At 47.0% G+C, this 11,743-nt stretch overlaps 1 long non-coding RNA gene across 1 annotated transcript; it reads right to left on the bottom strand.

The window, feature by feature from the left end:
- Positions 1-5,448: 5,448 nt before the first annotated feature.
- LOC125760184 (uncharacterized) lies at positions 5,449-7,964 on the bottom strand. Its single transcript, XR_007417817.1, has 3 exons — positions 7,901-7,964; positions 7,221-7,293; positions 5,449-6,380 (listed from the first exon to the last, which is right to left on the bottom strand). It is a non-coding gene; the product is annotated as an uncharacterized LOC125760184 (long non-coding RNA).
- Positions 7,965-11,743: the final 3,779 nt, after the last annotated feature.

The following is an 11,743-nucleotide window of genomic DNA, read 5'->3' as shown; positions in this document are numbered from 1 at the left end:
AAGCTAAGGCCTATTTTCTAGGCTTTCTTGAAAATGTTCAGGAGCTTTACTACTTGTGTCCTCGGAGTCATTACCCACTGGCCAAGAAGGAGCCATTCAACAGCGACGAGAACGTTGAACGCCTTGCGATGGCAGTCGATATTTAACAGCCAATGGGCTGCCATGAGTGCTGCTACTCATTCTTCGGCATTGGACCCACTGAAGAGCAGTTCTTTGTCCACATGGAGGAAAAGCTTGCTTGCATAGGGAAGATCGGGGCCATCGTACACAATGCAAGGTGTTATTGGAACGCTCGCTCCCTGCATGATAAAAAATAAAAAGATCATTGTCTGGAAAGCGCTACGCAGACTTCAATTATTTGTTTCAGTAAATAACAGTTTCTGTACCGTGTACTATCGTGAGTAATATGAGCTCGAACATGAGAGCACGTGGAAAATAGCCTTAAAACTGAGATAGGGTGATACGTGGATGGCGCTGCCGAAAGTGGAGGGGAGAGGGGGGCGCTGTTCCGCTGACTGTTGGTACTCCCGCCTCGCTAGCGTTGCTGCGAGATGTTGGCTGACTGCGTGCCAATGACCGCTAGCAATGATAACAAAATAAATAAATGAGGCGCAGCAAAATCCTCAGCCGACACCACCGAGATACCGATGCGCAAGCATGGCCTGCGCATCGTGGCAGGCTACGTCACAGCCGATATCTCAGCAGCTACCTAGTCTGATGTGGCTGTTCGCGTTGATGGGAATTCATATCACCGCTAGCGGCCACTGACACTCTCTAAGATGATGTTTCGCATCAACAATATCGAAGCGGGAGGGTCAACAGCTAGTGGAAGCGCGGCGCCCTTTCCGCTTTGTTTCCGACAGCCGCCGCTGCGAATCAGCCGACGTAAGGTTCAAGGCTGTTCGCCACGCGCTCGCGTGTTCGAGCTCATATTGTTCACGATAGTAGCATCCAAAAATGAAGCTCATAACATGGCCCATATGGAACTGGAGAGAATTAACAGCTTTTCTACGTGCAATTAGCTTGTTTGGAAAAGAGAAAGTATTATTTGACAAATATCATCCGCATTTTTAAAGAAAAAGGAGCATTCTTTAGTGGCATGAAGGATTCCTGCACAGCGATAAAAAGCATATAAAATAAAACTCTGCACAAGGACTTCTCTTCAAGGCTGCAACTTGCAGCCTTGAAGATGATTGGAGAATTTAAAATGTCTTATAAATCATTAGGCTTGTCTTTTACCAAATAATATCATTGGAGGTGGTCGTACAAACTGCGTTTTTTAATGTTTGTACACGTAAAAGTATTTAGCGAAGTTACAACGCCAAAGCGAGGCGAGGCGCATATAACTCTTAATAACCACAACAAAGTAATGAAAGCTAGACATAATGGAAACAAATAGAATAAAATAAATTGTGCTCGAACGCGGGCACTAAGGCGTACGCACGAAGGGGGGGGGGGGTGCACCCCCTAGTCGATAGGTGGATAACAATATAGGTGGAGAAACGTTGGACAATAGGTGGAGGTGGAGAAACGTAACAACAATAGGTGGAGAAACGTTGGATAACAAAACGGCGCGTCGTCTGCTACAGCACTTCCGGTTCTAGGAACCGTCAAGTCTCAGCTCGTCGCTGCTTCAAGTTGTGTGCGGTTCAGTGTAATCGGGGAGGAGGCAAGGTAACTGGTAACAACTGCGTCGCAGAAAGTGCGCGTTTTCTCCCCGATTACACTGAACGGCACACACCTTGAAACAGCGAAGAGCTAGGCATCGAACCGGAAGACGTCATTTTGCTATCCACCTATTCAGACAGAGGGGGGGGGGGGGGGGAGGCGCAAAGTCTGCCCCCATACTTTGACTTTTTAGTAAGGCGGGGGGAGGGGGGCGGCGATTAACCTTCCTACTTCCCTCCCCCCTGATGGGGAACCCTGCGCACGTCTAAGTGCACACTGATGCTCGAACTAGCGCTTGCACAGTTCAGGTAGTTAAGGCGATTCGGCCACACACAGACATGAAAAATTCATTCGAACACAAGTCAAGTTTAACGAACGGCTCCCCATGCAGGGGTGCCGGCATTATCAGGAAACCTATGTTACGGATGAATTAAAACGTCAGTACGAATTTAACGAAACGGAATGTATTAGCACTTAGGCGAGCTTCGCGCGGCGTACCTAAAATGAAGCAACATGCTGCGTTAAAATGACCCACACGCATCAACCCGAGCATCACGGTAGTTTTAGCGCACAAAACGAACACGGACGGAAAAGAACGACGCGGACACCACGTCGCTGTTTTCTGTCCTGTTTTTTTTTCTTGTGCGAAAAAAATGCACTTGATTTACCAACAGGCCGAAGCATACGCGCCTTAGACACGCTTGAGACTTAGAGGTAACAGGCGCCGTCACAACCCAACTATTCTTAAATCAATATAGTGGTTCATCGAGAGCGGGGCCCCCTTCCAACACCACCGCCAACAGGAGGGCACCGCCACAACTGCGTTCAAATCCCCCTCCGAATCACAGCCGCGCATGCGCACACTGCTTTCAACACCAAACAAAGCAAAGCTTGCCCGCGCCTAATGTCACACAACTTTGCCTTCATTCCGATGAAACAATACACTCACATATGCTCGCTACGTTAACAAATGCTCACCGATCGTCAACCAGTTAAGAAAAGCTTAGGGGGCGATCGGAGATCTCTGTTCTGCGCCGTTCGTTCGCGTTCGTTCTGATGATCGCACGCGATTGGCTGAAGCCGGACAACTCACGCCACTCTAAGGGGCGTGGCCATTTCTTTTTTTTCCTTGATGTTTTCTTTTTTGGTGACGTCACGCCGCGTCATAACGAGCATGTCGTCTGCTAAAAGTGAACGGAGAGCGAGCCCGTTCGCTCGCGTTCTCTCGAGCGAACAATGGCGTCGCGCGGCATGTATTTGGAGTGATGCGGCGGTTGCGGCTGCCGCAACAGCTGATTTTGAGAAAATGGCGCTTGCAACGGTGCTTCCTTGCTACGTTGGCGTTTCTCGAAGCAGATGCAGAATGGTAGGAGGTGCGAAATGCGTTTGAAGAGATGAGCGAGTGTGAATTCCGGCGGCGCTTTCGTTTCTCGAAACGTACGGTACGTTGGTTGTGCGACGAACTCGACCCCGTCATCGGGTGCCAACGAGCCAGTGGGATTTCAACAGAGCGGAAGGTGTTGTCTGCGCTGAGATTTTTTGCCAGCGGATGCTTCCAGCGAGCTGTCGGCAGCGAGGAATTCATCGGCCTGTCACAGTCGTCCGTCAGCGAAACCATCCACGAGGTGGCACGCGCCATTACTGTCGTTGGCGGGCAGAAACGGTGGGTGGCCTTTCCCGAGACCACGGACGCGAAGGAGCGAACAAAGGCGGCGTTCGCTCGGCTCGGGCGGATTCCCGTTGTGGTCGGGTGCGTGGATGGTACGCTCATCGCAATCCCGAAGCCCCATAGCCTGAGCTCCGCGGACACGACGCATTACATGTCGGGGAAGGGACTCTACGCATTCAACACCATGATCGTGAGTATTATCCATGCATTGTATGCGTAGCGAATTGTTTCATTTATATCGCTTAAACTTTCCGCTTTACTGAGGCTGTTGCAACTGAGTATAGTGGGAGCGGTATTTTCGATCTATCCAGTACGGGAATTGGATCGTTTCAGGGCACTTCGCTTAGGATAAGCGATGAAATCATGTGACGCGGAGTACACTTTGGTTCAGCGGCCTGCACAGTGCATAATATTACCGTTGCTCGTTCGCCATGTGTACCCGAAGCTTGATTCTCGATTTGTATTTGTTGAGATTAGCGCTCCCAGAATGTGCCGTAGTATGCCCTTATTGTTCATTGTCGTGATGGACGTTACATGGATCATTACATAGATGGATGAATAAACTTTACTTCGGTCCCTCGGAACGCGCCCGAGCATGTACATACATTAAATACGCATTGTTTCATAACCCTTTTTTCAGTCGAAGTTTTTCGTGTTGTAGATATTTTGTGATACATTGCCTTAAACATACAGCAGTAATTTGGTTAAAAGGCTTTGGTGGCTGGAAGATGGGTTGTTCCAAGCAGTAAACATGCAGACTACCCTTTGACACTGCATTGTCCTCGTGTTAGAACTTATGGTACAAGTCCTACCCTGTCGATGATTTGTTCATAACTATGTTTCAACCGTCAGTAACAGTGCAGACAGATGTAGTTACATTAACATAATACGCAACATTGTACCCAAGGTCATTTATGGGTACAATTTTGACTGAATTGAATTCTGCAGACATGTGATGCCGACCTCTGGATGTCAGTCCATGTTTCCTGGGGTCAAGTCATGACTCGTGGGTATGGCGGGGGAGCCCTCTCCGTCAGCACCTGGAAGCAAAACTTCGGCTTGCTTGGTAAGTGCTGTCAATGCTTGCCACATTCAAGACGTTATCACTACAGCTGTCATGCCGCCCTCGTGCAGGAGACTCCAGCTATACGTTAGAACCGTGACTCCTGACACCAGTGCCCGGACGCCCAGCTCGTGGCACCCCTGATAACCACTACAACAAGGCCCACACCGCCAAGCGCAATGTTGTGGAGTGGTGCAACGCTGTAAGCTTGTGCAGAGCTGCACAAGCATCATTGCTGCTTGTGCAGCTCTGCACGACATTGCGTTGGCGGCACATAAGCCTGTTCTCGAAGGGGACGATGACGACACAGACGATGCTGAGCTGCTGCCAGCAGCAGCTGAGCTACCACCACCACAACGGGAACCAGCAGCAGCGCAACCGTGTAGTGAACCTGTTTCGAGAACCACCGGGCCTGCATGCTTGAGCATCTGCGCAGAGTACGCCGCCGCCTGCAACGACCTTGGCAGCATTGTGTGGTGCGGGTTTGTCTTTGTTCATTGTGTTTGTCACTGGCATAAACAAAAGGCTTTTTTTTTTACTACACTTCAAATGTTTGCTGCACATATCAACGAAACAGCATTCTCCTATCAATGAATAACCCCCTTGAATAGGCTGACAAAAAATGTGAAGCTCACCCTGACTCACTCGTGAAATATATTTTGCTCTTGGGGCTCACTCAGACTCACCAAAATTTTCCTCAAGCGGATTCACTCGGACTCAGGCTCACTAAAATGTTTTCACCTGGAATCGAACTCACCAATGTATTACTCACCCGGACTCGCAGCTCGATCTGAATCTGAGTGAGTCGGCTCATGAGTTTGCCGACCTATGCCCCCTTGTCACACAACGCCATGCTGATGAAATACTTCGACCAGGTTGTAAAATATGGCGCTTCACACTAAGCACAAGTGAGAGCTCAACTGTGAATGGCACATGGTGCCATTCGCAGCCAAAGTGGTAACCTGAAAAGGCTGTTTGAATCAGGACAGCAACATGCGGTAGCTTTAGTGCAACAAGAATGGTGCCTGTAAATGAAGTGAACAACATGGGTGGTGTCAGAAGTGAAATTTTATTACAAGTATCACGAGCAATGCACATAAAAAGCAAAATAAATAAATATCCCTTAAATTTAATGCCAAGGAAAAGAATATAAAAGTAGCTTCCTTTTATAATATACAAATGGAGTTATTACAAAGTGCCTGCTGCTCCTCTGCAGCAACACACGCGTCTCGCAGCACGAAAGTCATTGTATTACATGAAAACAAGGCACAGTCGAACCGGTATTAATCGAACTCGCTAAAAAAATGCAAGTTGTTGGTTGCTGATATGTCTTCCTCTATTATTGATTTCTGTTTGTACCCAATCCTATTGTCTAAACACTTCTAAGCAACAGAACACGTATTCGTCAACTATTTTTTGGTCTTGCAATATTTCAAAATTGTTGTGCAACCTAGACCGTTCACAAACACATTTCTTTTTTTCTAGGATGTGTAAAAATCGATAGAAAACATACAGTGTGCCACAATATTCTACACGTATACACTATAAACATAAAGATACACTACAGTGCACTATGTGCATATACTACAAAATTGCTGAATGCATGACTGCTGAATTGCTGAATGCATGTACAATGAAACAGCACATCAGTGCTTCTGATATGCAGAAAAAGAAAATTAACTGAGAAAAAATTGCAGGGCACCATTGAAGCAAGCAAGCGTATCATAGCTCGTGATGTGAACAAAAATAAATCTACATGTATGTACAACTAGTCTTTACAAATCACTGTGCAGGTGGCTTCCGCTGCAATGAGGGCCCGGGCGAGGGTACCAACGCCTTGCAATTCGTGGACCACGTCACTGAGAAGTTGAACCTGGCGCAGCTTTCCAATGATGCCTGGCCCTGCCGCCTGGTGTTTGCGGCTGGTAACTCCAGCGCCTCGGCCTGCCGGTTGCCCCCATCTCGCAGCTGCGGCATGAGCTGGAAGCCAAGAAATGTGTTGCCATTATCATCAAAAATTTCCTGCTACCGACTCTTCGCTGGAAGCTTCTGTTCGTGAAGAGTTTCAGTGTGTGCAACAATTTCCTCTGTGTTGAAAATCCACTGACCCAATGGCATCCATGAATGGTGCTTGGTTCACCGCACAACCAACGCACTTCGTTTGGACAGACCAAAGCGGTGCCAGAATTCATTTTCGCTCATCTCATCAAACGCATCTCACACCTCTAACCACCTCTGCATGAGAAGCAACCAAACAGCCCTTCTCAGGGCTACACAATCGTTTGCCCGGCTTTACGCGATGACTGACACAATCTCCTTCCAAAACCCTAGCTGCTGCAGTATGCAAAACATACAGCAAGCAGGTGTAACACAGGTGCAAACATGTGCATTTGTGTATGATGGCTATGTGAAGAAGTTATATAACGAGCTTGCTTTTTGAACAGTATATTTAGCAATAGCACATTTTCAGTTTCACTTTTGAAGCAACTGACAAAATAGGGAAACATTTCAAGATGTTGAACATTTTTGCAATGCTACCTTTTTGCTACATTTCACCATAACTGCAAGGCAGGACACCTGTTTATTCCATCTGACAGTTATGCATACAACTAACTAGCTCCTGCAACCGTTTATTCCATCTGACAGTTATGCATACAACTAACTAGCTCCTGCAACCGTTTGCCAAATTTTTTTCGTGCAGCTTTTTGTCTTTATGCCCACAGATGTCGTCTCTTCACAAACATATGCCTGCACGCATGAGCATCACCTGTGAGCATGTAACACCATCTACAGTTAATCAAAAACATCAGTGAAACTTACGTGTTGGGGCACGGGGAAGATCCTGGGCCACATCCTCTTCAGCCACACCAGCAGCAGCTGGAGCAGGGCTCACCTGTTATAGTAAGAAGTTTCTTGATTGACACACTGAGTGCAATAAGAAATATGGAGTGGAAGTGGACAATAGCAATGTTTTTTTAGAATGTTTCAACAGCGGCATGCTATGACACACAGACTTCGGAGAGAGGGGTGGAGGGAGGCAAGCCTACTGGCTACGCACCTCACTCGACTCGAGGGTCTGAGAAATGGGTTGGAACAAGTAGGGTGCTCTAGTGACCTTCGAAATATAGTTCGCGGCTGTTCTTTAGTCATCACCGCAAATGTGGCTGTTTCGCATTCTGTTCTGGGCGGCGCAACGTGTTAGCACCTCAGCTAACGCGGCGGCCGGGTGATCCACTCGATATTGTTTGAAAAAGTAAAACTAACAGCGCGTAATGGCTCGAAGCAAACGAGCCCACTTGTTCGCAGCATACAAGTAACAATGATATTCTAAGCCAGTGCTTACCGATTCAGACCACCCGAACTATGGGCCTCGCACACTCGTCCCTGTCAAGCACGACGCGGCCGCGGTAATCCGAAATCTGGCCGCCTCGGGTGCTGCTGTAAAGCACAAGCGGGACGTGTAAGATGACCGACCACAATACAATTGTGCTCGCACTCACCTCTGCTGCTCTCGGAGTTTGGCAAGGCTGTGGTGTTACGCGCAGGGACTTCCTTCAAAAGCGCTACCAGCTCCTGCCACATGTCGTCCCGGTCCTCCCTCGTGAACGACGGCTCCAGCGGGCACGACAGCGTCGCGATCTGTGGATGCTCTTTCACAAAAGCCAGCAGAAGCTCCTTTTGACGATCAGACAACCAAGAACCAACGCAGACGTCGCGATGGTACGACATTTTGAAACTGCGTCAGCCGCTACTTTTCTTTTTTTTTTTTCGCGTTCGCGACACCATCTAGCGACGACGTCAAAAAAAAACTAACATTATTAAATATTATCACTCAAAGATGTTGCTGTTTGAAAGAGTGTTTGAGCTTGAGAAGCAAAAACAATAATTTTCTGTAAAGTAATTACATTTATTAAAAGGCGAGAAACGCTTCACGGTCCCCGTGACGACGTCACAGGATGCGCGTCTACTTCCGGAAAGCTCTCCGCTTCACGATTGGCTGTTCTCTTCCTCTCGGCGGTTCTAGGCGGGAGAGCTGCGCCTCCTCTCACTTTTGTGACGTAGGCACCGCAGAACGAACGCGAACGAACAAAGATCTCCGATCGCCCCCTTAGTTAACGGCATTAGATCGCGCTCTCGGAGTTAACAAAGCGCTGGCCGTAGCAACGTGATAGTGGTACATACCGTTTCAGTTCGAGTGCTCCACGATATGAAGCTGCAGGTCTCCCTTTGAGCATAGTGCATCTTCGTAATAAGCAGCACTGGCAGAAGGTAAAGGACGAGCACACAGCGCACGCACACTTCAAACAACCGAAACACACCGATTGCAAAACTCGAAAGATCGGGAGGCGATGCACAACACACGCAGAAAACGATGGAGTCCGGCGGCGTGTCTGAGCGCGTTGCTTAAGTCACGTGGTGATAGAGCTGTTCCGCGCGCTGCGCACGCGCGGCGGCTGCGCCGGCCGAGGAGGTTGGTGGCGCACCGGCCGTTGTTGGGTCGCGTGCGCGCAGCTTCCTTTCTGCGGCAGTGTTATGTTTTGTTATGCTTTACACAGTGTATTCGAATCGCAGTAAGCATTGCGACGACACAGTAAGGGCTGCTTGACTACAAGCAGGGCTTAAAGTCTCCCTTCACTGGAGGGGAGGCCCTCACAAAGCGGCAATATATATGTGTATATATAATCTCAAAGAAAAGATCGCCTAGCAGCGATCTTTTCGCCGCTAAACTGATGCTGCTGTAGTCTCAGCGGCTCTGCTACGCGCAGATCGTGGCTTGTTGGAACGCGGTGCGAGCTGTCATAGCGAAGAATAAACGCAGGATTTCTCGATATATCGGTCAAGATCCACTTTCGCGGTCGTATTATCCAGTTTTGGCAAAAATGTGATGGTATTAAACTCATGAAAATGCATTATTTTCAAGGGATGTTGGCAGGAAATAAAAACGAAAACGTATTAGGCTAAAAAACGTACTATGCAGAATCGTGTCAACTAGATTTCACTGTATATGTATGCTATAGATTAAGCGTTAGGAGAGGTGTTTGCGATGATCACAGAGCAGTGAAGCCAACTGTCTCTAAACTGAACAAATGCTTATGAATGCTAAAGAAATACATATATTATTCCGAATGTATTTCGGGCATTCATTCAGCGTGTCAATCCAATCAAGCAATAAATGAAATTATTTTGGAAATGATTTCTCAAAAATAAATCTGGATGTAAAGGCTTAAATATATGTGAGCTGAAAATAAGTAACATCAGTTGACTCACTGCATTCAGAACCTCAGGCACGACAATGCTATATTTTATTTTCACTACCACTTGCCTAATAAAGTAGGCAAACTACATGCGTCTATGCAATTACAGCAGACTTGTGATGCACAACTAAAAGAATGAAAATTGAGTGGCAAGCTTAGCAGACCAAGGTGAACCATTACTGATTCACGACCAGGTAGCTTCACACTCAGGTGCCTCGTGAAACAGTATCCTGTGCCAAGACGCTCTGTCGAACAGGGTGGTGACCCGTGGTTTCAGGAGGCGTTGCCCGTGGTGTTCAATGTCTCAGTTAATTGCATTCAGCAGTACAACGATACCTGTTTACACCTATGGGTCAATTCACTGCGTGAATTGACCCATAGGTGTAAAATCCAAAGAACACCCATGGGTGTTTAACAGAACATACACCCATTGTACACCCAAAAATGAAAAAAGGGTGTGCGAAGGGTGTGCAAAGAATACATTACACCCTTCCGGATAATATTGACAGAAAAAAAGGGTGTACGATAGGTGTTTTATCGCAAATACACCTATAAGGGTGTGAAACGGTTTGCAGTGTAGCTTGCAGCGACCGCGGCGGCTTGAAACAAGGCGTCGAATAAGGCAGTGGACACGACCACATTGGGAAGCCCAGCTTTCAAGCTTGCCCCGCAGCTTGATCTACCGGGCCAGGGAGAGGGTCAAGGTCCACGGTTTCTTGGACTAAGGAGACTGAATTAACAGCCGCGCTAGTTGGTCTTGGTTCATCCTGAATTGACTTTTACAGCGCAATATAAAACACCGGACGACAATTAAGCACGCTAAGCGCCGCCTATTTCTCTCTCTCTCTCTTTTTCAGCAAGGATGAGTTCAAAGGGTTGTATACGCGCACAAACAGCTCAACATCGTTTTCCTACAACTGCAAATATTTATCATACAAATCTGAATCTATCTCGCCAGCTGCTATAAGTGCCCGCTGCTAATACGATCGGCGGGTAGGCTTCTTGAATTGCGTAGAGAGGAGACACTGTCCGGCTATTCCATGAAATGTTTAGTTAATGTTCAGCATATGAATGCGCCGTTTACTTTACACACGTCATTTCGACGCCATGAGATTTCACCGATTTGTGACGTCGCGCAACGAGCAGGTAATTTTATAGCACACCAAAAATGTTTGACGAATACCGAAGAGCTAATGGGCAACAATATGCCGTATGGAAAATAGTTTATTATCTAATCTTTTTTACGTACTCGCGCATAAGTGGTCATTAAGCGATGGATCATTTTCGCGCCGTTTGTTGCATCGCGTTACAAGCAGGTGCTGTGTACATGACCCAGATAACTTCAACCGATTGTGAACAGCTAATGACCAATGGAAAAGGAAAAAAATGCGCAGTAGCTTAACGTTACAATTTCCCAAATCTTTCTTTTTTCAAAGAAAATTTATGGTTACACCGTTTGGATTGGTGCATTCCCTTGGAGGTGCCGGAGGGCCCTGCAAGAAATGTTGCAAATGCAAATACAATCAATGCTTTTAAACAATATGCAACTCGTCTAATACCACAAATTCTTAATTTTTTAAACAATAGTTCTGGCTGACAAGTTATTAATAATAGTAATGCAATAATAGTAGTCATAATAAAAACGCCCGGCCTGCGCAGAAAGCGCAGCACAGTGACAGCGAAAGCTGGAAGAGCGGCATTTTCAGAGCCCGTGGTAAACTCTCTTGGGGCTACTAATGCAAGTACACAAGTACACTAATACAATTACTCACTACGCCATAAATAATAATTTTTGTGAAGTTGGGAAGCACCTACTACGCCATTATTCGTCATTCTGCGGGGAAGCGAGATACCAGCTACACATCTGTAAAGCGTTATGTGCACTTTGCAGATGCGACTACTGCTAACGATGAATAATTATGGCTGAGCCCATTGTAATGGGTTGGAAGCTTTAAATGACCCACTAGTTACGTAATTCGCACTGTGAGACGCCCAGTTGCTATTTCACTCACCCACCACGCTTTATAACATACGTTAACGTGAGAAAGAGAGAGAGAGAGAAAGAGGGAATTAACTTTATTGAGACCC

This window comes from Rhipicephalus sanguineus, chromosome 10 (assembly GCF_013339695.2).
Source record: "Rhipicephalus sanguineus isolate Rsan-2018 chromosome 10, BIME_Rsan_1.4, whole genome shotgun sequence".
NCBI lineage: Eukaryota > Metazoa > Arthropoda > Arachnida > Ixodida > Ixodidae > Rhipicephalus > Rhipicephalus sanguineus.
The sequence above is the reverse complement of the archived record's forward strand: the minus strand, read 5'-3'. Positions and strand labels throughout refer to the sequence as shown.